General features: G+C 41.7%; 1 long non-coding RNA gene across 1 annotated transcript; it reads right to left on the bottom strand.

Moving 5' to 3' along the window:
• Positions 1–4,868: 4,868 nt before the first annotated feature.
• Positions 4,869–25,685, bottom strand: LOC133222456 (uncharacterized). Its single transcript, XR_009728293.1, has 3 exons — positions 25,595–25,685; positions 25,313–25,396; positions 4,869–5,092 (listed from the first exon to the last, which is right to left on the bottom strand). It is a non-coding gene; the product is annotated as an uncharacterized LOC133222456 (long non-coding RNA).
• Positions 25,686–27,297: the final 1,612 nt, after the last annotated feature.

Here is a 27,297-nt window from a genome sequence, read left to right as displayed (position 1 = left end):
TCAAGGAATGAACAATGAAGCAGCACTACTGTGCAAGATCCAAATTGTGCTGCTGGCAAGAAGATTCTCAAATAACTGTAGATCTCCTGGGAGAAGGAATATTATACTATGGAATAGAGAGTATTTGCCAAAGAGCAAGCTGGTCTGTAGGCTTTTCTAGCTCTTCTTTCATTCTATTTATTTATTTGCTTTTACTGTCACTGGTGCCATCTAAAGCCAAGAAATACAATAAGGTTAAAACTATTGCAGGAAATCATTTTGATCCACCAATTAAATGAGCAAGTTCACCTTGCCTATGATATGCCATCAAACATCGATATGAGCATTTGGTGCAATCAATCTATTACACATCAATTTTATGGCTGTATAATGAGGTTTAATTGCTGCTTTATTAGTCTGACTAATATTAAGTGTCATAATTGCTTTGCATTCAACTTGGATTTCTCATTTAAATCACACATCCAATATTTAACCATAAATGTAGACCTTCTTTTTGTCTAATTATATTTTGCTTTAATCCTCGTGGTACAAAAAAAAAGCCCATTTGGAGTGATTTTCCTCCTTTTTATGAGTTCTCTGGCCCTGAGGAACAGAGGCTGGGAAAAAAAAAATGTTGTTCTTGGTAAATGCACAGGCCTTTGGCATTTGGAAAGTGAACTTCAAATTTCCTACTGACAGAAATATAATATTGGTTTTGTGTACTAATGAGTGAATTGCTAAGGTGTGTAAATTCATTTGTAGTCACACTGAAGTGCACTGGACTAGTCGTATACTTTAAGTTATGCATATCTTTGGGTGAATGGTGGGGCTAATGCATGCTACCCTGGAGCACACATGTGAAATAAGGCTGGCAAGATGCAGGGTGCATTTTGACTGTCAAGCCACAGACCAAATGTTATTGCTAGCTGGGATTTTAGTGCACTATTAAAGTAATAGGCTCAGATGCTCAGACACAGAGCTTTAGGAGGCAAAGAGCTGAGGCTGAATAAATTACCTGGTGCAATCGATGAGGAAACCTTTTGCAGAGCCAGTCTTGTTCTGTGACTTCCTTATATTAACAAGGACTATATTCAGGTGATGAGTTGCTGGATTGTTCAAGTAGGTAGCAGTTTTATCATTTCACTTGGCTTCTTCTGATTTCCCTTTTTTGTTCGAAACAGACTCTATCTATTTTGCAGGGTTGAGCTCAGCTCACTGAATAGACCTGCCATATGCCATTAATATCATCTGATGCTCCAGTGACAGCTGGCTAGTATGACCCTGCGAGCACCTCATGAGCTAAAGTCAATCTGTATTTTGGGAAAAAAAGTATAGTGCTGGGAAGTGTCATGTGTCTAGTTCGTGCAACATTAGGCTGCTGAAATTCTGATTAGAAAAATATAGCGAGTGATTCAGTAATATTTTGTTACAGTTCTCTTCCTGGATCCATTAAGGCGACAACATATCTAGAGACCCTGTGAGAGTCAAATATCCATCGCTGTACATCTACTGGACTTCAAACAAAGGACTGAAAACATCATAGAATCCTAAAATTGTTTAGATTGGAAGGGACTTTAAAGGTCATCTATTTCTAAGTCCTCTGCCATGTGCAAGGACACCTTCCACTAGAGCAGGTTGCTCCAAGCCCATCAAGCCTGGCCTTGAACTCTTGGATGGAGCATCCACAGTTTCTCTGGGCAACCTGTTCCAGTGCCTCACAGGAAATAACTTTTTCCTTACATCTAATCTAAATCTACCGTATTTCAGTATAAAGTCATTCCCCTTGGGCTTATCCCTACATGCCCTTGTAGGAAGTCCCTCTCCAGATTTCTTGAAGGCCCGCTTTAGGTACTGGAAGGCTGCTCTAAGGTATTCTTTGGTAGTGGCAGTTTGGTGGTGATAACTCCCTTTTCCTTTATTTTTTTTTTTCTTGTCAAGAACAACAATTTTAGGCATAATAAAAATGTTATCTAGCACAGAATAGGTTTTAGAAGATATTTCTTTCTGGAAGAGGCTTCAGTCATGTTGTCTGTCCAGTTTTTCGTGAGTAATGTACTCATTAGAGTTAAGAAGAGGTAAGAACATGGAGACTTTCTGAAGCTGCAACTCAAACCTACCAACTATCTGGCAGGAATCCAGGCCACAGCACCATTAATACTAGTGTCAACCCTCAGCTGAATATGAGATCAGAAATGCTTATTCTGTGAAAAAAGCAGCCAACCAAAGCTCTCATACCTTGCCTGACTTTCTAACCCAGGCCCTGAGGTACCTTTCTATCAAACAGGGTCCTTACTCTGTAATGATGGGGCCACCCACATTTGCCATCATAGTGTAATATTTTACCTTATGCATGAAGAAGCAAAAGACCTTGGCTTTGGAACAGCTTTAGCCTGAATAGCTGGCAACAGCCTATTTGCACATCCCAAGAGAATACTGGATCTACTATCTTACAGGGCATTTTGTGTGAGTGTACAGTCAAGAATGTAAGATCATGGAACCAGGCAGACAACAGGCAAGAGGGAACCTGCCTTGTGCCTTTTCTACAGCGTTTGGTTAGGTGAGAAGACACCTGATATTTTTATCCACAGCCTAGAGACTGTTTAGTTTTCTTATCCAAAGACTTATCTAAGGTAAAACACATCCACATTCCAGAGAGCAGGTGGGAGGGACCCTGTGTGTGAGATCTGGTAGCTAGAGAAACTGGAGGCTAAGAAGATGCAAAGACTGTTTTTTTACCAAGGGAAGTCATCTAACCTCTAGGGCTTGGTCCTAAAAAAGACGGACTGCCACCGCAATATTTTTTTTCCTAATTTGATATAAATAACTAGTTCTTTCACATTAGATATGTTTCTAAGAAGGCATGATCTTGAGCAGCCATTGGCACCTCCTCACTTCTACTGATTTCCTATGCAGTCATGACAGACATGGTTACCTTGAGAAGCTTTGAAATTTTCCAAGGTTTCAAAGACACTTTCCTCTCCCCAGACAACTTCATAAAAAATGCAGATACTAAGCCCTGTGTTCCCTTCCTACCCCTTTCCCTCCCATCCATTAGTGGAAATGGTAATTATTGTACCCTATATTTCACACTATGATGTTCCCTTGCACCAGCAGCCTTGACAGCAGTGTTTCAGAGCTGCGTGGGACTGTTTGCATCATTTTGAGCTCAGCTACCTAACATTGAAAGGCCTCACCACAACAGTGAAGAATTTCAGTGTACAGCTGAGTTGATCTGAAAATTGCAGAATAGTGTTTCAGCAGGGCTGACACAAGTAATATCTTCTACATTTTTCTTACTGTTTCTGAGTGCTAGGGCAGCAGATCAGGCTTGATCTGCTGAGTGAGAAAATGCCATTTTTACGCAACACTGTTAAGAGCCAAACTGCCTTTCTAAGTGTGGCTGTCAGTCTTTTCATTGTGTTAAATCCTTGCCCATGATGGTTCTTTCTCATCCACGCTGACTCTCAATGCTGAGGTCAGGAGTGAGCTCCACCTCCCGCATGGCAAGTTGGCAGGATGTATATGTGCAAGGAACTAATCCACCTTTCCTGGAAGCAGTGAGCTGAGGTTTTCAGTCAGGAGCAAAAGGACAAAACAAAGGTCTGAGATTACAGATGGAGAAACATTTGCAGCCCTCTGTTGTTTCCTGTTGCTGTTTTAATTTTCTTTGCTAGGCATTACCAGACTATTGTAGTCCAGCCCAGGCCAGCCAGCTCTATAGCAGTAAAGATCCCTTGTTAGGTAGGTGGGAACCTTCTTCTACCTTAGATCACAGCTGCACCTTGGACTTCGGAGCTTGGACATCCAATATTCTCTTCAGGGTTAAACTCTTCTCATACATCCCTCTCAAATTAACCAGGAAGATTTTTCTTTTTTCCAAAATGGAGATTATTATCTCTGCTGAAACCCCCAAACATAAGTAAATAAACCTTTGACTAAGAATACCTCAACTACCTTGTAAAGACACCATCCCCCAATTCAAATCCCCTATGATGTGCATCACAAAAAGTCTAACGACTGTGCAATGTGTGAAGTCTAAAGACAACAAAAAGTCTGTGGCAGGGCTGACAGACAGCTTCACAGATTATGCTGGGGACCACGTCAAAACATGCATTTATCTGAAATTAAGGAAAAGAACTTTATATAAATATAAAGATATATATGTAAAATGGGAGCTTATAAGAAACACAGACTTTTTACCAAGGCCTTGTAGGGATAGGACAAGGGGAAATGGCTTCAAACTCACAGTGTATATTTAGACTAGATATAAGGGAGAAATTCTTTACTGTCAGGGTTGTGAGGCCCAGGAATAGGTTGCTCAGAGAATCTGTGGATGTCCCAGGATACCCTAGAAGTGTTCAAGGCAAGGTTGGATGGGGCCTTGAGCAATGTGGTCTAGTGGTGGATGTACCTGCCTGTGGCAGGGATGTTGGAACTAGATGAGCTTTAAGGTCCCTTCCAATCCAAACCATTCTACAGTTCTACAGTAAGGGTCTCACAAGAGCAGAGTAGAAGGAAACAGTTACCTCCGTCAGTGTGCTAGCCATAATCCTTTTGGTGCAGCCTATGATATAGTTAGCTTTCTGGGCTGTAATCACACACTGCCAGATCACGTTGAGCTTGTCAACTGAAATCCAACAGTTCTTCCAAACTTCATTCCCAGCCAAGTCTTCAGCCCAGGCAAATTAGCATTTTCCCAAACAGCTCCCAGTCATGGTCTGGAACTAGCAAGAGTCATTCATTCCTACTTATTCATTCCCATAAATGAATTTGGGTGTGAAAATCTTGTTTTGGAAGCTAAGAGATCTATGGAAGTGGTCAAACCACATCAGGTGAGTTTAATGATGGACAACAGGCCCCTGCAGCGATTCTGTAGCAGCAGCAGATGTGGTTGAAGGAAAAAAGAACTATCATCTTTGAAATCTAGAGAAGAAGAGCCTCCCATGGCCAGATTCTCAGATGGTGTAGATCAGTATCAGAGTTGTGCCGCTTTATCTGCATCCTTAGAAACAAACAACTGGACAAATATGGAAAGCTTATTGTTTTCTTCATTTCACCTCTTCCTTTCTTCCTTCCTTCCTTCCCTTCCCTCCGTGTCTGAAAGTCTTTACCACTGCACAGTGAAAGCAAATAAACAAGGAAGGTTAAAATCTAAAACCACTCATTCAAGTTAATTAAGTTCAGCCAGCCTCAACTACATCATCTGGTAAGATCTGGCAAGTTATGTGCATGTATATGTGTGTGTGTGTGTACATGAATGACTGTTTATCTCTTCCTCTATTCAGAAAGAATCCTCCAAAAGTGTACCTATTTTAGAATACGTTATTTCCATGTCTGGCTGTGAGGGGTTTTGATTTCTTTTTTTCTCTTGTTTTATTTTCCTTGTCTGTTTCTGCTCTTACAGCTGCTTTCATATTTTTCTCCAACTTCCCATTATTACATTTTCCTCCTTTTATTTATGATGCTTGATTCCCTGTGTACATTATTGCTGCAGTGTTGGTACTTTATTAAATACCATACAGATACTAGAGTGAGAATGAGTTTTTATGTCCCACACATGGTGTGTTGTAATTGTGGCATTTTTACTTTCCATTAAGAAATATCTCCAGGAGGGGAGGATAGGGACTCGGTTCATTACTTCTATAAACCAAAGAAAAAAACCCAGACAAGCTTGATGAGTTGTTAAGTAGTCTTTAAAGAAGTTCTTAAATCAAGATTAGATGTCTTTCCTAAAAAAGCTCCCTTGTTCAGTAGAAGTTACAGGCCTGATAGAGGGATCACTGGTCAAATCCTGTGATTTGCAGTATGAAAAATTCAAACTATGTTAAAACAATGTCTGTTCTGGCCTTCAAATTAATGAGAATGTAATTAGAGAATAATGGGTTTAGCTAGCTAAACAAAGACAATGTAAAATTATGAACATCTCAAAAATGAAAACAAAAATTTACTTATTAAAATCTTGGTCTAAAAGAAACAACAAAAGACTCAGGACAAAGTTACCACAAACAGAACATAAATATTTTTCTTGTCCTGTAGTCTTTCTTCCTAGAATTTGTCTGAAAGATTTCTAAGAACACGTTTTTCTATGCCATCTTTGAGTATTTTGAAATTTTAAAGTGTTTTATGTCCACAATCCCCCTGTCAGGGAAGGATTGCTCCTAGCTCACCTCTACGGTTTCTTTGTAGACATTTCTATGCAGTCTTCCTCTGCTCAGCCTAAGTCTAAGCAATGAGCAGGGTACAGTCTTCCAGCTACACCAGTGCTGGTGTCTTGGCACTACTAGAAAAATATGAATGACAATAAACAGGGCTGATTCTTCTCTGGGTATTCATTTTCCCATGATCAGTGCTGGACTGAAAAGGCAGAGAGCAGACTGCTTTGGGGCATAAAATGGCCATCACCCAGATTATTTCATGCATACCAGAATACTGGCAAGGCAGAGCCTCTTCTGGGAAGCAGCTCCTCACTGAGTTTTGACCACTGCCCCTGACCACCTTCCCTCAGGACCAGTTTGTATCTTAAGACTTTTTCATGGGTCTCTGTCCCAACTCTGTCTCTCTCCTGCAGTAGAAAAGTTTCAGCTTAGATCATAGAATCATAGAATCATAGAGTTAGTTAGGGTTGGAAAGGACCTTAAGATCGTCAATTTCCAAGCCCCCTGCCATGGGCAGGGACACCTCGCTCTAAACTATATTACCCAAGGCCTCGTCCAACCTAGCCTTGAACACTACCAGGGATGAAGCGTTCACATATGCCCCCTTCAGATACTGGAAGGCTGCTATGAGGTCTCCAAGCAGCCTTCTCGTCTCCAGGCTGAGCAGTCCCAACTTTCTCAGCCTATCTTCATACGGGAGGTGCTCCAGTCCCCTGATCATTCTCGTGGCCCTCCTCTGAACTTGATCCAACAGATCCATGTCTTTTTTATGCTGAGGACACCAGAACTGCACACAATACTCCAAGTGAGGTCTCACGAGAGCAGAGTAAAGGGGCAGGATCCCCTCCTTTGACCTGCTGTTCACAATCCTTTTGATGCAGCCCTGGATACAGTTGGGTTTCTGGGCTGCAAGCGCACACTGCTGGCTCATGTTCATTTTCTCATTGACCAGCACCCCCAAGTCCTTCTCTGCAGGGCTGCTCTGAATCTCTCCTCTGCCCAGCCTGTAACTGTGTCTGGGATTGCTCCAACCCAGGTGTAGGACCTTGCACTTGGCATGGTTAAACTTCATGAGGTTGGCATCAGCCCACCTCACAAGCATGTCAAGGTCCCTCTGGATGACATTCCTTCCCTCCAGTGTATCAACCAAACCACACAGCTTGGTGTCATCAGCAAACTTGCTGAGGACACACTCAGTCATACAGTATCACACACATTATGCTAGAGATTGGAAGGGTCCTCATAAGATCATCTAGTCCAATCCCCCTGCCGGAGCAGGAACACCTAGATAAGTTTACGCAAGAATCCATCCAGGTGGGTTTTGAATGTCTCCAGAGAAGGAAACTCCACAACTTCCCTGGGCAGCCTGTTCCAGTGTTCTGTCACCCTCACTGAGAAGGAGTTTCTTCTCAAGTTTAAGTAGAACCTCTTGTGTTCCAGTTTGTACCCATTACCCCTTGTCCTATCATTGTTTGCCACTGAGAAGAGCCTGGCTCCATCCTCACGACACTCCCCCTTTATATATTTATATACACTAATAAGGTCACCCCTCAGTCTCCTCCAAACTATAGAGATCCAGCTCCCTCAGTTTTTCCTCATAAGGGAGATGCTTCACTCCCTTAATCATCTTAGTTGCCCTGCGCTGGACTCTCTCCAGCAGGTCCCTGTCCTTCTTGAACTGAGGGTCCCAGAACTGGACACAATATTCCAGATGAGTTCTCACCAGGGCAGAGTAGAGGGGAAGGAGGACCTCTCTCGACCTACTAACCACCCTCTTCTAATACATCCCAGGATGCCATTGGCCTTCTTGGCCACAAAGGCACAGTGTCAGCTCATGGTCATACTGCTGTCAACTAGGACCCCCAGGTCCCTCTCCCCTACACTGCTCTCTAACAGGTCGTTCCTCAACCTATACTGGAACCTGGGGTTGTTCCTGCCCAGATGCAGGAGTCTACACTTTCCCTTGTTATATTTATATATTTATATTTATATATATTTATATATGTTTATATTTTCCTTTGTTATATTTCATCAAGTTATTCCCTGCCCAACTCTCCAGCCTGTCCAGGTCTCGCTAGATGGCAGCACAACCTTCTGGCATGTCAGCCACTCCTCCCAGCTTAGTGTCATCAGCAAACTTGCTGAGGGTACACTCAATTCCCTCATCTAAATCACTGATTAATATATTCCACTGTTCATGTCAGCGACGAAGATGTTGAACATGACCGGTCCCAACACCGTTCCCTGAGGGACACCACTCGTTACTGGTCTCCAGCCGGACATTGAGCCATTGATCACAACTCTTTGTGTGCGGCCTTCCAGCCAGTTCTTTATCCACCGAGTGGTCCATTCATCAAATTGATGTCTCTCCAATTTAGAGACAAGAATGTTGTGTGGGACAGTGTTGAAAAGATCTGATCTGAGTTCTTGTCTTTCCTGCTTAAAATGCTGACAGCGCTTGAATGCTCACAGTATTCATGGCAGGGAACAATGCCTATATCTTCTTGTCAAGAAGAGACATAAGAAATTTTAATACAAGGCTTAGAACACACACAAGAAAACAAAGTTCCATGGGATATAGCCCTAGAGGGAGGGCGGGCCAAAGACTCTTGGTTGCTATTCAACGATCACCTGCTACAAGCTCAGGAGTGTTGCATCTCAACTAGAATGAAGTGAAGCAGGAGGGCCAGGAGACCTCCTTGGATGGATAAGGAGATGCTGAAGAAAATTCAAATGAAAAAAGAGGCTTATAAAATGTGGAAGCAAGGACAGGTGGCCTGGGAAGAGTACAGGGATGTTGTCCGGGAATCTAGGGACCAGGATAGGAAAGCTAAATCCCAGTTAGAATTAAACTTGGATAGGGATATTAGGTATAACAGGAAGGGATTCTACAGGTACATAGCAAATAAAAAACAGACTAGGGAGATTGTAGGCCCCCTCAGGAAGCTCTCGGGTGAACTAGCTACACAGGATTTGGAGAAGGCTGAGGTTCTGAATGACTCCTTTGCCTCGGTCTTCACTGGCAAAGGCTCTGACCGCACCACCCAAGTCTTGCAAGGCAGATGCAGGGACTGTGAGAATGAAGACCTTGGACCCACTGTAGGAGAGGAACTGGTTTGAGACCATCTTAAAAATCTGAACGTGCACAAGTCCATGGGTCCTGATGAAATCCATCTGCGGGTCCTGAAGGAGCTGGTGAATGAAGTTGCTAAGCCGCTGGCCATCATATTTGAGAAATCATGGCAGTCAGGTGAAGTTCCTGATGACTGGAAGAAAGGAAATATGACCCCCATTTTCAAGAAGGGGAAAATGGATGACCCAGGGAATTACAGACCAGTCAGTCTCACCTCTGTGCCTGGCAAAATCTTGGAGCAGATTCTCCTTGAAGGCATGCTAAGGCACATGAAAATCAACAAGGTGCTTGGTGACAGCCAGCATGTCTTCACTAAGGGGAAATCCTGCCTGACCAATTTGGTAGCCTTTTATGATGGGGCTACAGAACTGATGGACAGTGGTAGAGCAGTTGACGTCATCTACCTGGACTTGTACAAAACATTCGACACCGTCCCACACGACATTCTTGTCTAAATTGGAGAGACATCAATTTGATGGATGGGCCACTCGGTGGATAAAGAACTGTCTGGATGGCTGCACACAAAGGGTTATGGTAAATGACTCAATGTCCAGCTGGAGATCAGTAATGAATGGTGTCCCTCAGGGATCAGTGCTGGGACCGGTGTTGTTCAACATCTTTGTTGGTGACATTGACAGTGGGATTGAGTGTACCCTCAGCAAGTTTGCCGATGACACCAAGCTGTGTGGTTTGGTTGATACACTGGAGGGAAGGAATGCCATCCAGAGGGACCATGACATGCTTGTGAGGTGGTCTGATGCCAACCTCATGAAGTTTAACCGTGCCAACTGCAAGGTACTCCACCTGGGTTGGAGTAATCCCAGTCATAGCTATAAGTTGGGCAAAGAAGAGATTCAGAGCAGCCTTGTGGAGAGGGACTTGGGGGTGTTGGTCGATGAGAAAATGAACATGAGCCGGCTTCAGTGTGCCCTTGCAGCCCAGGAAGCCAACCATATCCCGGGCTTCATCAAAAGGATTGTGACCAGCAGGTCGAAGGAGGCAATCCTGCCCCTTTACTCTGCTCTCGTGAGACCTCACTTGGAGTATTGTGTGCAGTTCTTGTGTCCTCAGCAGAAAAAGGACATGGAAGTGTCGGAACAAGTCCAGAGAAGGGCCACGAGGATGATCAGGGGACTGCAGCATCTCCCGTATGAAGATAGGCTGAGAAAGTTAGGACTGTTCAGCCTGGAGAAGAGAAGGCTGCATGGAGACCTCATAGCAGCCTTCCAGTATCTGAAGGGGGCATATAGGGATGCTGGGGATGGACTCTTCATTAGGGACTGTAGTGGTAGGACAAGGGGTAAGGGGTTAAAACTTAAACAGGGGAAGTTTAGATTGGATATAAGGAAGAGATTTTTTTCCTGTTAGGGTGGTGAGGCACTGGAATAGGTTGTCCAGGGAGGTTGTGAATGCTCTATCACTGTCAGTGTTCAAGGCCAGGTTGGACTAAGCCTTGTGTGACATGGTTTAGTGTTAGTTGTCCCAGCCCATTGCAGGAGGGTTGGAACTTAATGATCTTAAGGTCCTTTCCAACCCTAACTATTCTATGATTCTATGATTCTGCAAGCAATAAAAATATTAACTGAGCAATCAGGTTGACCTTTCTGGCTTCAGTGACATGAAATGAATCTGCAACAAGAAAGGAGTGGTACCAGCTGAACAGTTTGCTTAATTTATTTACATTTATTTCACATACATATAGCCTTCCCTGTAATTATTGTTGTCTGTGTGTGTGTGAGATGAAAAAAAAAGTCAGGAAAGGACATACAATGACAATCACATATTTGTCTCCTGCCCTTCTTTCTCACCCTCCGGTGTGTGATGCCTCTTTATTTAGGGAGGGACAGATAATAATATTGGATATATTTAGAGAGGGAGAGATAATATTGGAGGAAAAACTAACAAGCATGCACACACAGAAAGATCAGAAATAAGGATTCAAAACATTGACCTTTAGAGACCATCTTAGTCTGTTGTGGAACTATCATCTCAATAGCTAAGGCAGGATGACGGGAATTTTTGTTTGTGTGTGTAGACTGGATTTACTTGAAACAAGTGTGGTGCTTTGAAGTTCTTCAAGTGATTATTTAACAATGTGACTTTGTATCCCTCATTTAATGGCTGGAACAACAGGATGAGGTTTTTGACTTTCTTGTAGCAGATTGTAATTTTGATTGCCCTAGTAGAATCTCCAAATTTTACACACCTGGCCCAAAGGAAAGAAGGAAGGATACCAAACTTTGATATTCCCAAAACTGTTTGGAGAGAAAAATAGATCTTTGCATTGCAATGAGAAGGGTCAGAAACTAGAAATGAATATGCAATTGCTAAGTCAAATTGATTTCAATACCTAGGTATCTCTGATGGTCTCCACTGACTCCTTATTCTATGTGCTAGAATACGATTTCAACTATGGTGTATTTAGCCAATCAAAATCAGTCATTTCTTTTTTAATCATTTCAGCCCCCCTTACAGAATACTATACATGCAACTGACATAGAATCTCTTTTATTTATTTCATTTCCTTTTTTTCTCCTTCAGTCTCCCCTCTCCCCATAGCTAAATTCCCTCCAAGTGTAATTCAGGCTTTAAATACTTTAAACACCTCAGAAAGTCACATTCTACAGCCTGTATCAAAACAAAGGACTTCTGTGATTCAACAGGGGTAACTGAACCAGTGAACGCTAACATCACCACAATTTCAGTGAAGAACACCTCCCCTGTTTGCCAACTCATATCTTCTATCATTCTGTGTTTCTTGCAATGTCTGTGCAAGAAATGCACCTGTGTTTGGTGTATTCCCAGAGCTGTGGGTCTGACAACTGATTAATTTTATGAAAGCCATCATCTGGTATTTGCTCAAATAGGACAACATGAAGTTACAGGTGCAGGGTCAAGAGATAAGTTTTTTGGTTTAAGTAAAAATCTACCAAGGACCCCAAGGCAGACAACAATGCAAGCTCCAGAGCCCACTGAAATGATGGAGAATGAATCCAGTTCCTGTAAAATTGTGCAAACTACTTAGAGAGGTGGTAATATTTGCTGTGTTATTGTCAGCCCCTTTGCCAGTTATCAGCACCAGAACTGCAGCTGTCTGCTGAATAACACATTTGTTTATATAGTAGATTGAGAATACTTGTGTGCGCAGCAAACTCCTTGGGGGTATAAACAATGTGTTTCTGAAGAAGGCCAGTGTCATTAGAATAATCAAGACTTGTAGTATGATAAACAGAGTCACAAACAGAAAGTGCTACATAGACTCTTGAGTGTGGTATCTCATTCAGTGTCAAGTCCCGAGGATGGTCTGTTCAAACAACATTTCCTGTGGTGCAGACACGGGTTGCTACATGCTTTACAGAGGAACCAAGGGGGAGACATGGTCATGGTGCATTTTGGATGAGACCTTGTCAGCAGCATGCTGGCATATAGTAGAAATCTCCTTTTCATTTCAAAAGGCTCAAATCCTTTTATCTGTGCAAACCATGTGAAATCTATGAGAGTGGAAGAATGTCCACTTTGTGAAACCAGACCAAGGCCAAATTCCTTTTGTAGTATACTTAAATTTTCCTCAGAGTCTGTATCAAGGATACTGTCCTCTCTCAGCTACTTTGTATGAGTTAATTGTCTCTACAGCAGTCAAGCCTATGACCATCTCATGTTGGCCATACTGCAAAGTACTTTCAGCATTGCAAATGTTGTTTCTGTGGTTCTCTGACTGCTATTAATTTTGTGAGTGTCCTTTTGAGTACAAAATGTGCAAAATAGCACTGCAGCTCTGTGCAGAAGTGGTCTTTCATATTGCAGTTTACTGCTATGAAAAAGCATTGCAGAATACTGAGCTTGTCCTAAAGTCATATGGAAATGTTTGAGAGTGCAAATCCTCAGATTTTGGTGTTGGGAAAACCCTCTTGGGTAGGAGCAAAAAAGCAGCAGCTTCTGTAGTGGACCCTGGAGAGCATTTTCTTGTCATCTGTGAATTTACCATGGTTTGCTTAATGAAGGGAGCCTAAGAATGATGAAGAGGCATGAACTCAGTGAACGCAATCTGGTATTGCCCCAGTGTAACAGAGCCAGCAAACTCTTAAAGATTTCCATTGGAAAATCAAGTCTTACAGACTTCCCTCGGAGTTGGAGTATGAGTTATATGATGAAATTAGACAAATCCCTGGCCATTATAGGGGGGTTGGAACTAGGTAATCTTAAGGTCTTTTCCAACCCTAACTATTCTTTGATTCTATATCCCTGGCAGTGTTCGAAGCCAGGTTGAACAGTCTTGGGTGACATGATTTAGTGTGTGATGTCCCTACCCATGGCAGGGGGGTTGGAACTAGATGATTTTAAGGTCCTTTCCAACCCTAACTATTCTATGACTCTATGATTCTATCTTCAGAAGTGACTAAATATGATATATACCTGTTGAAAAGCAGAACATATATAGAAATTTCAACAAAAATATGTTTCAAAAAAATGCATGGAATCCTAAGTTGGTTCATGAGCAAAGACAGAAAAACAATGGTAAAAGGAAAGTTACAGTCATGAGAAGGTAGTAAAGTTCCAGTAGAAGGGTAGAGACATATTGAATTTGTGTTTTGGTGACAGCCACAAAGATGAGTTGTGAACAAATTTCAGTCCTATTTTTCAATACCATAGAGCAAATATCGCTTCCTACTTCACCAACTATATCAAGTGATATTAATTGTTAACATACTTTCATGAAATACTTTCCATGAGAACAGGGAACTAAAAAGGTTCATCTTGACAATGTCATTTTATTATTTTATAAATAATAAGACCCCAGGTGGTCAGCAGAAGCCAAGTGTCTGAATTTTACACATACATTTCTTTGGTGCTGATAACTTGATGTGCTGATAAGATTACTGCAGCCATAATGAGTTGGGTAAAAAGGAAGAAAGGAAGAAAACCAGATATAAGTTAGTAAAATCCTGCCTAGGTCTTTTGACTTCTTGACTTTACTCTCCTTTTCACAACACTCTGATGAATGACAGAAGTCATCTGAAGCCTGTTAATTTTGTTTTATTCCTTCTGTCCTTTTTTTCTACTTCACCGAACTGAGGTTCTTCCTTTGAAGGTTAAAGATCTCTCCTTAAGTGTATTGCACCTGTTCACTTGTAGAAACACCATGTTCTCAAGATTCACGTGCAGCTATTTAACTTTTGCCTGTCTCCTGCTCTTAGTCTCTCACTATTCCTTTACTCTTGTCCTTTCCACTGCTCACCCAAGAAACATCCCTGTCCTTTCTACTGCCCATCCAAAAGATGAAGGCAGCTGTCAAAGACAGAAGAAATTCTGCCAGGAATGAGTTCAGATGAATGGGGTAGCTGGTCTGCTGTCTTTAGTAAGAGATATAGCCATACAAAATAAAATAAAAACTTTGTCTAATTCATGCTTCCTTTGTCTAACCCATGGTTCCTGATGTCTGTTTAAAAGACAGAGTCTAGTAACCTGGACTGTGCAAAGTATTTTACACTGATTTGCACAACATCCTTGTCTTGAAACTGAAGAGACATAGATTTGACGGACAGACCACTAGGTGGATAAGGATTTGGCTAGATGGTTGCACTCAAAGAGCTGTGGTCTATGGCTCGATGTCCAGGTGGAAGACCAGTGACAAGTGGCATTCCTCTGGGGTCAGTGTTGAGACTGGTGCTGTTTAACACCTTTGATGGTGACATGGGCAGTGGGATTGAGTGTGCCCTCAGCAAGTTTGCTGATGACACCAAGCTGTGTGGTTCGGTTAATGGGGTGGAGGGAAAGGAGATGCCATCCAGAGGGAATATGGTAGGCTGGAGAGGCAGGCCAATGCAAATTTAAGAAAGTTCAACTAGGCAAGATCCTGCACTTGGTTTGGGGTAATCCCAAGCACAAATATAGCTTGGATGGAGAATAGATTCAGACAAATGAAACTGTATCCTAGTCTTGAAATGTGCAATCACGTGAAACCAAAAGGAGCCACCAAATTTGACTTCCCAAAATATGTAGGTTGGGGAATTCCACGTAGTACTTCCTAGAGGGAATGCATCTTGTCAGAAGATGTTTCATTTGAATCTTTGCTCTGCCTGAATAACAAGATTTGCCAGAAATAATGGCTAAAACAAGAGTCATTGTGAAGGCATGAGGAGTTTTGGAGTCTTTTCCTATCTTATATATATAACTAGCTTTGTTCTGGACAAAATATATCACCTTGTGTCTTAGATTCCACATCTCTTAGAACGATATGGTATTCATCTGGTTTAAAGAACTCATATCCTCCCCAGATTGCTGTTATGTATGTACAAAGTAGGAAACACGTGTGAGCAAACTGTTACAATAAGTAAACAATAAAACATAGAGTTTCAAAGTGAACAATAGGGAAAACAAGGAAAGTTTTGATCCCTCTCGTTCATATTAACCAGTGCTAAAACAGCTGCATAGGCATTTTAGTTGAACAGATGCTGCATCACTTCCTATGCATTAAAGCTATATAGCCAAATAAGTTTGTGCTGACCTAAATTCCCCTCATCCTGTCATCAGCTCCTTGTATTATTGACACAAGGTGGTTCTTACACTTTCCCCAACTTCTCTCTTCCCATTTTTCCATCACTGGTGGTAAGTCACTTGCTGCACAGATGTTTCTCCCAAGCCATTGCAAGGTTATTTTTCAAGTGACTTCTTCCAGCAGATGTTCCCCAGTTCCCAGGTGTATGCGTTGTCCTCTCCACTGAGCTGAAACTCAGTGATGCACTTGACATATTGTAGTACCGCTGTCTCTTTGAGCTGGAGGGTCTGCAACATTGCACATAGTTGACAGCTCTGCTCATGCCAGGCTGCTTGGTGATAGTTTCCTTCAGCAGCAGGCCCCCTGCTCTTCTCCTTGATGGTTCTTCATGTTACAAAATCACTACCTGGGTTGCCCAAAGCAGCTTTCTGTGGTGCCTGAAATGAACTTATGTTATTGCAGTGGTGTGTATGCCCAAAAGAAAAATTAACTTCACCTATTATTCAAGCAGCCAAGTCCTATTTCTCTGTAGAATCAGAGAGGAAAGCCAGATGCGATAGTTAAAGGACATCTATAAAGTAGTATTTTGAATGCAAACCTTCTTCCCGTTACCTGGGGAGTCAAGGTCATGTAAGCAGATACAGGAGGAAAGCTGTGTAAATCATAGAGCTCCTTCCCTCAGAATCCAGAATTTAAGCCCGCTTTAGGTTCTGTGGTAGATGTCTGAATACAGGTATTTGGCCTCGTTTTCCCTTGTGATCGCTGTTTTCCTGTACAGTTCAGATGCTTTCCTAGCTTTCATCTTTTGTCATTAATTTAACTTTTTTTTTTTTTTTTCTTAAACATCGCAGTAGTGCAGACTGTCTCACAATGACAGCCCTGGTTCAGCTAATATCTGGGCTAGCTTTAGCCTCAGGCTATGGAACAACTCCTTGAAAGCCTTCTGTGAGAAAAAATGATAAGTAGAATCTTTAATTATTGTTATTTTTAAATGGATACTATATATTGAACTCAAAGAAACAGCAACCTGTATTTAATTAGAGAGAAAAGGAAACCTGAAAAGACATATGCTCTCCCTACCTCTTTCCTTAATTTCTCCCATCTGAACTCTTTTCCCAGGCTCTCTCATTCAGGTGGCCATGGGCATAAAAAAAATAGAGCCAAATCCTCAAAATGACTCTCTGTAGATGGGCAATATCTGGCTGTAATAGGAACATGACTACAGTTAATGGGTGCTGTCTATTAGCACTTGGCTGAAGTAGGTAACCATATGAACATAGTTTTGCTACTAATGGTATCTATGTCAGGAAACACAAACTAATTCCTGCAGATACATAAAGTGCCTGTCTACATGGAGTACTTCACCAAAAGGTGAAGTCCTGTCCCCACCATTCTGCTGTCTTCAGCAGGGACAGCAAGCTGTTTCTTCATGGTTTTCTTCCAGTTCTCTATTTTATATTGCACCCTTCATTCCTCCTGCTCCTGTTGAAGGTACATCTCTTCCCTCATTTCTGTACCAACAGCATTCAGTATTTTAGCTCCTCACCACTGAGCCAACAGCAGAAGAGAAAGGAACTTGAGTGTTTACTGCCAGGCAAGCTTGCAGAAGTGGGACCAAGACAAATCTCCTGGCACACATCTTGACTATATCTCTGCTAGTAAGCTAAGCAAGTGTCAGGATCAGCTCTGTCCCTCAGGCCAGCTGGCACAGTCTGTCCATTTCCTTAATATTAAACAACCTTACCTCCAAAATAAAATATCCCATTCCAGCTTGCCTGCTGGGGACAATGCCTGGTGCATGCTGGCTCTTGAGCTGTGCCCGGGAGTTGTCTGAAACAGTGTTAGCTAGCCTGGATAAACAACATGCCAGGGACTATATGAGTAGTCCAGAGAACATCAAATTCCAGTGTTTGCTTCTGTGCAATTGTACTGGTTTGTTTACTAGCACAGGCAAATCCCATGCGTATATGCATATACACAGATATACACATATATATGTTCATGCATGTATATACTAGTAGGCAAGCGTACGATATTTCCTAAGCAAGTATCTCCATATTATCATCCTCTTCCCACCAGCTTGTTGAAGTCACACTGCTTGAATATGGGTAAGAAGCTTCTTTTATAGGGAGGTTTTGCATATTGTTGTATACTCGACTTCATTGATACTGATAACTTTTTAATTCACAATATTGGTGTCCACTGTTTTACACAGGTCCATTTTACATCTTTATGTATCATCATGAGGGCTAGAAGAATGAATGGGTTTTGGAGGTCAGCAAGAACTAGGATAGCCTGAACACTAGCACTCCACCATGAACTACAACCTGAACTCCCTGGAGAAAATGCAGGTGAGTAAAGGTAGTTAACGCCTGAGCAGATATGTGCAGACAGATGCAAGCTTGCATTTTAAGCTGGTTAGACATAAGCCAGCTGCTGCCTACAGTCTGATCTCAGATCATGCTGGTGTCTGATGGATGAAATACTCAAACTAAGCTGAGTACAGGCATGAGTCTTTGCCCCTTATCATCTGTATAGGCACACTTAGCAGAGCTGCCATAGTTTTGATCCAAGTCAACCAACACACTCATTGCCTGATCATGTTTCAAGGCCAGCATGAAAGAGGGATTTACACCAGTAAACTATTCTTTTTTGGTGTGGTAAAACAAGTGCAAGCAGTGTCATGTGTCACAATCTAAACCCAGCTGGCAACTAAGTACCACATAGCTGCTTGCTCACCCCTGCTTCCCTGCCATTCCTTCCTACCCTTCATCCCAAGCAGGATGCGGAGGAGAATCGAAAGAATGGACCAAAAAGAGGACGTCATGCCATTTGGCTTCAGAACAACTAAAGAATGGTTCTACTTACTCATTAGTGTAGACATCCCTTAAACACAGGCATGTACTGTTCTCTTTCGATCTTCCAGTCACATGTTCCCATCCACCTTGAGTCAGCTAATCCAGCTGTGAGGTTGGGTGGTCTGGCTGAAAACTATTGCAAGACAAAAAAATATATCAACTTTTATCAACCAGTGACACTTGTTCACTGCCTTTTTTCAGTGCAAGAGGAGAGAGTAGGTCTGCACACACAGGACTAGGGGAGAGAAGAGTACAGTATCACTCTGTACTTGAATCAATTTAATCTGTCCTGGAGCTGGCATCTGACTGGAAGAACTGAACATCCACAAAGATGTCCTGGGAAGTTGTGTTCACTGCATCAGCCAGTGGTTTTATGAAGGATAAATTTCCTTTGGACCCTGTGAGAGACTGATCTGAAATCAGACTCCACTGTCTGTTGTCTCAAAGATTGGTCCGAGAAGCTGAGATGGAAATCCACCTATCTTTTGTCTCAGAGATGGGTGGGAGGAGTTGAGGTAAGACTCCAATGTCCATTGCCTGGGAGAAGGGTGTGAGGAGCTGAACTGGGACTCCACCATTGACTGCCTGAGGGATGAGTGGGAAACAGCTAAGACTTTTCCATCCACTACCTTGAGGATTGGTGTGAGGTGTTATCCCAAGGATTGATGCAGGCATATGTGTCAAAGAGCTGGCTGCAAGACCAGAGAAACTGGTCCACCAGGAATGCTTAATACATGATGTGAACAGCAGAGGTACTCCCCCCAACTCTTTACAGAAGGGGGAAAGATGATCACCAAGAGACATACCACCAAGAGACACACTGTCAGGGAGCCATTGCCATGAGGATGACTCCAGAAGGACACTTCCATGAGGACACTCTCTGCTGATGACTACTATGGACCCTGAGGGACACCCTCCATGAGACATCACCATGAGGGCAACTCCATGGATTACCTTCAAGGGGATTCCAGGACATCTCCACGAGGACACCCACTGCCAATGGACTCTGGAGGGACACTCTGCTCAGATACCAACTACTAACCCTGAAGAACTCCCACCACCAATGATAACGACAACAGATCCCTGGGACACTGCTGGATCCATGGTGGTGACTATCTCTCTCTCTCTCTCTCTGCATGTGGAATTCTTACTTCATTTTCTACATTTTTCCAATCTTCCCTATTGCTGTCCCCTTTATTACAATAATTATCCTGTTTTACATAACTGTCTTTTTGTAATCTGTAATAAGCAAACTGTCTGATTACTGTACTTGACCGTGTTTGTGTCTTAATTTCACTCTTGGGATCATGAATTGAAACAGGGTGTGGCACTGGGGCTTTACTCCAATTGGACCATAACAGACCATTTCTGTCAGGCCCAATAAGGTCGCTTGTGTAACCAGATGTTTGTGTAACCAGATATGCACAGTTCTCTGTCTTAGCTAAACTGCGTTGCCCTTAAACAGGCTTCACTACCACAAGGATTATATTGGACCAAAGGTTTAAGATCTGGTTGTGTATAACTTCCAACTCTGCTGTACATACAAACTAAGAGATCTAAAAAAATAATAATTTTAGTAACCTATTCAAGTTCTAATCTCACAAATACACCCAAACATGCCAATTTTAACATATTTTGATGTTGTATTTAAAAATGTAAATATACATAACAAGTGTTTAAAAAGCAAACTGTCTGCACTGAAAGGACACTGAGAGAATTATGGGAAAATGGGTATAATTTGAAACGGAGAGTTTGAGTCTTTTGGTTTGTCATATTTGAATGGAAATAACATTAAAATACAGACAAATGAAAAGCTCCAGGTGTTCTAAGAAATCATTGTGCTCACTGGAAAAGAAAAAGAAGGGAAACGAGTAGAACAGATAACTACTAGAAGCAAAGAAAGTCATTGGTATTTTACTATTACTATTATTATTAATTGCAAAGCTTATTGGTAATTAATAGCAAACATCTACAAATATGAAATTAAGTTATTGCAGTCAAAATATCACAGCAGGAAAACCAGCCTTATTTTTAGACCATTACACAAATATATCTGTAGTGTCCCCACTTGTTCCCATGCCAATCCCTTTCAGAAATAAATAAATAAATAGATTCATATATTCATAGCTTTTTAGGGCCAGAAGAGGCCATTGCAACCATCCTGGTTGAGTCTTTCCTGAGGACAGGCCTTATAATTTTATTCTTATGTCTGGACCATAACTTTTCTGAGCTACACTGTACCTTTTCAAGTTGCATATATTTTTGATTTAAACACTTTTAGTAACAGACAGTCCGCTATATTCATGGGTGAGTTGATTTGATTGTTAATTTCTGACATTTTTAAGTGTTTTGTTGCTGTTTCCATGCTGAAATCATCTAGATCCAACTCCAGGTCATGGGATTTTGAGTAGCTCTTTTCTGCCAAATCACAGAGCCACGAGCCTTCTATAAATAAGTGATGCTGTCCATCTGTAAAAGCTTTGCCCTTCTTCTCTAGTTCCTAAAATCACAAAAAAATTGTCACCAGGTTCACTCAGCCTCTTTATTTTACAACATCCAACACTCTTAGGCATCAAAGGAGTCAACATTCCAAAGCACCTCACCCCTACCTTAGCCCTGAAAGCACATGGCCTTCAGTTTGCTCTCTGCCTACAAAGTTTGTTAAGCACTTTGAGAGCTTTGGATGAAAACCATCTTATAAATGCACGTTATAGTACTGTCATTATTATTGAGTTGCCATTCTGTATTCTTTACAAAATTGTTTTAGCCTGCTGTAGCTCTTGGGTTTAATTTCTTGTCTTTAAACTAAAAGCCCCATTGAAAAAAGGAAGTAAGTATGAGCACATTAAAAATAATCTGAGTTTTCTGTATTATCATTATTATTACTGCAAGTTCATAGCTTACTGCTTATGACTCCAGCTCATCATGAGTGCTAAGAATGTGCAGCAACAACAGAGAGCATGTAAGTAAAGCAAGACTTGCAATACCACATGCTGAGCAAAAATATCAAAGGAAAAGCAGTTATTAGGTGGTGACCTGATTCTACTGTGTGGGTTGTTGTACTTCAGAATTTACTAGGCTTTGCACATGTGTGCTTAGGAAAGAGAAAGATCCCATCTACAGTTCCTGCTGACCCCATAGCTGTAAGGAATAGAGAGTACAAGGTGGAGACATCCACACTGAATCCAGAAATGCTGCCCCTGTAAGAACCAGGTGCACTGAGGTTGGCACCATCATGACTGCAAGGGCATGCCACAGGCAGGATCACAATGGGCAGGTTAAGCAGGATCTGAAGCTTTTAGCTGATAGCACCAGCATGACTTCATGAGAGGCAGCAAAGTGTGAAAGGTCTGAGGCATGCCCTGCATTGTGTGGTCCTCTGCTGTGAACACTGCATTCTTACTCTTACAGAAAGGGAAGACAAGGCAAGATTTTCCTAGTCATTGATAGCTGAAGTGGAGGCTCCCCACCACACATTTCCAGATACTTTTTTGGACCAGCAATACTGCTTGTGCAGCCATGGTGAAAGCGCTGTTTGGTTTCAAACCCAGCCCTTCTCCTGATCTAGTTGTCATGTGTCAGGAAAAGAGCTAAAAACGGATGTGCATCCATGGCCACAAGACAAACTTTCACCACCAGCTGGTTACAAGGTCAGACCCACAAAAGCATAGGTCCCATATGAGAAAATGTACTTTTGCTGAAAATAACACAACAAACCAGTGGCAGACATGGGAATAGATCATGTGTTTTCTGAGCCTTTGCCTAGTACACACAGACCACAAATAGAAAATGGTTAAATATTAAAAAAAAGTTTCTCTCTGAAGGCTCATATGGAAGGAGAAATTCCCTTTACCATCAGTTCTTTCTCATCCTTTCACTAAAATAAAGGGAAAGGAAATGGTATGTAGCCAGCTTGAACCTGATTCACTCCACATAAATTAAAAAGTATGTATACATTTTTACAGACAGACAACTGTTGATACCAATTTCAACACATCTGTAAAATCTACATACAAGTATATTTAGTGATGGAAAGGTGCTTACAGCTGCACCCTGAGCCAATACAGAATCACAGAATCACAGAATCCCAAGGGTTGGAAGGGACCTCAAGAGATCATCTGTCCAACCCCCCTGCAAGAGCAGGGTAACCTAGAGTACATCACACAGGAACTTGTCCAGGCAGGCCTTGAATATCTCCAATGTGGGAGACTCCACAACCCCCCTGGGCAACCTGTTCCAGTGCTCTGTCACTCTCACAGTAAAGAAGTTCTTCCTGATGTTAACGTGGAACCTTCTATGCTCCAGTTTACACCCATTGCCCCTTGTCCTATCACTGGATATCACTGAAAAAAGCCTAGCTCCACCCTCCTGACTCCCACCCGTTACATATTTGTAAACACTGATGAGGTCACCCCTCAGTCTCCTCTTCTCCAAGCTGAAGAGACCCAGCTCCTTCAGCCTCTCCTCATAAGGGAGGTGTTCCACTCCCTTAATCATCTTTGTGGCTCTGCGCTGGACTCTTTCAAGCAGTTCCCTGTCCTTCTTGAACTGAGGGGCCCAGAACTGGATGCAATATTCCAGATGTGGCCTAACCAAGGCAGAATAGAGGGGGAGGAGAACCTCTCTTGACCTACTAACCACACCCTTTCTAATGCACCCCAGGATGCCATTTGCCCTCTTGGCCACAAGGGCACATTGCTGGCTCATGGTCATCCTCCTATCCACCAGGACCCCCAGGTCCCTTTCCCCTTCGCTACTTTCCAGCAGGTCAGTCCCCAGCCTGTACTGGTACATGGGGTTGTTCTTCCCCAGATGCAAGACTCTACACTTGCCCTTGTTGAATTTCATCAAATTTCTCCCCGCCCAACTCTCCAGCCTGTCCAGGTCTTGCTGAATGGCAGCACAGCCTTCTGGTGTGTCAGCCACTCCTCCCAGTTTAGTGTCATCAGCGAACTTGCTGAGAATACACTCGGTTCCCTCATCCAGGTTGTTGATGAAAATATTAAACAGCACTACCAACAGTTCTTGAGCATGAACAACACTGAAATACAACATTTACAACACTGAATCAAAATATGGCCCCTCATATAATTTGCTTTAGGTCACCTAATTCTCAAACAGTTCCCAAAGGTCATGAATTAATGTAATTCAACAACTTACTTAATCTATTTCAAAGAGTTTGAATCAGGGTCAATGAATAGGCTTTAACACTTCATAGCTGGTCAGTGGAGGTCTTTTTTTGGCCTTCATGTGTAAAAATTCCCCAGCATTGCCATTATAGAAAAGATTAATTTTCTTCAACTTTAGCAATTAAAATGTTAGATATTTCACCGAAGTCAGTCATCTGGACGTAAGGTGAACATCCTCACAAGGGTTGTTTGCTCATCCTAAAATAAATTTCTAAAAGTAATAAGGTAAAGAGTCTCTGGAGAAACATTTCTTTTGCCTTTTAAATAGAAGGAGCCTAATTAAAGAGTCTGATTTAGCCAAAATGGCTAAACTGGCAGAAATGAATCTCATATCTAACTCTTTACATTCAATGGTTACTTAAATCTGTGTATACGACCTCACCAAAAGCTGCAGATCAAGCTGATTTTGTTCACCAGATAGGACCAGTAGTATTAATAATAATAATAATAATAATAATAATAATAATAATAATAATGCATTATATAACAACAGCAATAATAATAATAATAATAATAAAATTTTTTTAGGGTCACCATTGTTAGAAGCTAGTGAAAAGATGCATTAATAACAATAAAAAAATACAAGAGTTATATTACAGGAGGAAAACCCATTTGAAAAGCAACTCAGTGCAGTTGAACAAAAAAGGCTTAAAAGATTCAGGCTGGCCCCAGTGCAAATTATGTGATAACATCTTATGATTACTTTGTGTCTGACACAGTTTTAGCCTGGGATACAATCTGTCACTCTGGATTGCTACTGTGTGCTCTACACCAGGGAAAAATACATATCAGTAAAATTTACCATCTGTGTCGTTATGTGACTACATAAATTTCAATCTGAGCATATTTGTTAGTTTTAATTCCCAGATACTCTATTTCTCACTAAAGCTGTTATTCATATTAGCTTTTATTGTATAAGCCATACACTGTCTTTAGGGGTCTTCTTCAGAAGTTGGAAAAAATCTGAAACTTGTATTATTCACAAACTTCAGGTAAGGGTGTGCAATGCTTTTACCTAAATGCCTTTCCTAAAGTCATCCTTACAATTAAAATTGACATGGAGAGTTTAAGGATCACTAGCAGTTATGGTGGGTTAAAGCTTAACTGCTAATCACTCCCTCCCTGCCTCCCTCTCATTATGTCATACTTTCTGTTGGGTTGCCACTCTGTAAATATAATTTGATTAATCTTACCATGCTCTAATGCCTGCCTGTGAAGAGATACAGGCTGCAACATGAGGAATGTGGAAAAGTCAGTGAAGGTTTAATTGGATTAATCTCTGTGTTCTACATATACACTGGCAACTTTTGTGACAGCTTAGCTAACACGATAATACACAACAGAGGTATCTGGTATTCAGCAGGGTCCCACACCTTAGCTAGGGGGGATACACCTGGGAAAGCTTCAGTATGCAACAGAATAACAGGCAGCTGACAAAAACCCTGCTCTGATATTGTCACAAATTGCTGTATCTGAAGAGCATTATTTGATGAAACTCATACCCCATTTTTAGTGGTTCAAAGGAATGGCTTTCAGCTACAGGGTTCTGCCAGACATGAGCTCTGAACAGCACCTTGTTTCTTTCCCTAGGAAAAGCAAAATCACACTAAGAGATGGTCTGAAGGTGTTGGCAAAATTTCTGTGAAAGGAAGGGTGACACAGGTAAAGATCAATACTGAACAGGGTCTGATGACCAGGGTACTATGGTGTCCCTCAGGGTCCATAGTAGTCATCAGCAGATGAGATCAATACTGAACAGGACAGCATGAATCAGGGAGAAGCACCTGCCCCACTGGTTCCCAGGGAGCAACATGGATGTGGCTATACTGGGTGAGAAGGGAATACCTCCAGGACTCAACAGGGCCTTTGTTCCTCACTGTCAGGCAGGAGGAAAAAAGCCTGGTATATATGTATATATAATTTTTAATTTTGTTCAACAAATTGTTGACAACATGGGCAGTGGGATTGAGTGCGCCCTCAGAAAGTTTGTCGATGACACTAAGCTGTGTGGTTCGGTTGATACACTGGAAGGAAGGAATGCCATCCAGAGGGACCTTGACACGCTTATATATATACAGTGTTACATATATATACACATATGTGTATAGTATTACTATAGACATGAGCTAGGTGGATGAAAGCTTTTGCCACAAGAACAGCTCTGTCCCATTGTGTGACAAAGATTGCACTCCATCTTGCTCTTAGGACATCTTAAACTGTGCTATATCCCCCCTTAAAGACAACCCCTAATGAAAACATATCCATGCTAACCTTTGCAAAACTCGTGACAGTGTACCTACACAGTTCAGATTTTCTAATGTCATCTCATTTTGTAAAGACATGGAACTCAATTTCAGATTAAGTTTGCCATTTGACTGATTTAACTGTATCTGATCCATCGAAATGGATTGGCTCATTTTACGTTAAAAAGTACTGACTTCGTTGAACATAGTGTCCAGTTTTATTCCAGTCCATTTCAGACCTGCCTGAAGAGCTTGATACACAGACTAATATAAGTGACCTTATCTCCTTGTCCCAGGTGCATTATAGATTTCAGTTTCTCAGATTTTGATGAAGCTCATGTTCCTCTGTCTTGAAAAGATTCCCTAAATGATTTTGTCTTCTACAGGCACCAGTGGTTACAATGCACTACAGTCAGAGAAGCCAGAGAGGTTGAGATTCATCTCACTTCTGGAAATTTAAATGTTGCATATATAGAGAGCACTTATGGTCTTTCTCTTTGTTTGACAATCGTTTGGATGCCTTAGAACTTAGATGCTGCCAACTACAGGATGGGACTATGGGAGACTTCATGCTGCTGGACCAGACACTAGAGGCTAGGTGGTGTATCACCTTCTAGAGGTACCTGTCTTCCTCCTTTGATTATAGTCTAAGATGAATAGCCAAGCTGCATAGCTTTAATTCCCTTTTGTTACCTTTTGTACCTTAATGAGGCAATTATCACTCTATATTAATTCCCACAACCCAGAAACATTCCCACAGTGGGTACTACAATGAAAGTAAAATCTCTTATTTTAACTTCCAATACCATCAGTTCTGGTGCCCAGTGATCCAGACAGTATCTATAAAAGGAGTTGAAATACAATTAATATCTAAGCACAGCTGTGTCTTTATGATGTTGTGTAAGCACTTTCTTAAAGATGAATGAGGAAAAAACATACGTTGAAATCAGATCTCTCTCTGTTTCTGGTCCATGTTCCCCTCTCAGAATCAGTGAAACTGATTAGCTGCTTTAATGGGAAATTACCTCACTAGCTAACCAGTGTCAGGACCAGTTCTTTGGACCTGAATACACCTGTTATCTCTTAGCTGTATATACCATTAATTTCTCTTAATCTCCCAAAGATGATGACATGCATATACTTACCGAAAAGAGTACCTTTCTTGTGTTAATTCCCAAACAGTGTCCAGAAATGGTTTAGAAGAAGGTCAATAGCATGGGTCAAAAGCAGAATAGGTACCATAC

The sequence above is a fragment of the Neopsephotus bourkii genome, unplaced genomic scaffold (assembly GCF_033783945.1).
Source record: "Neopsephotus bourkii isolate Nb327-2 ecotype Australia unplaced genomic scaffold, CSIRO-AGI_Nbou_v1 NB_1600, whole genome shotgun sequence".
NCBI classification, from domain to species: domain Eukaryota; kingdom Metazoa; phylum Chordata; class Aves; order Psittaciformes; family Psittacidae; genus Neopsephotus; species Neopsephotus bourkii.
The sequence above is the reverse complement of the archived record's forward strand: the minus strand, read 5'-3'. Positions and strand labels throughout refer to the sequence as shown.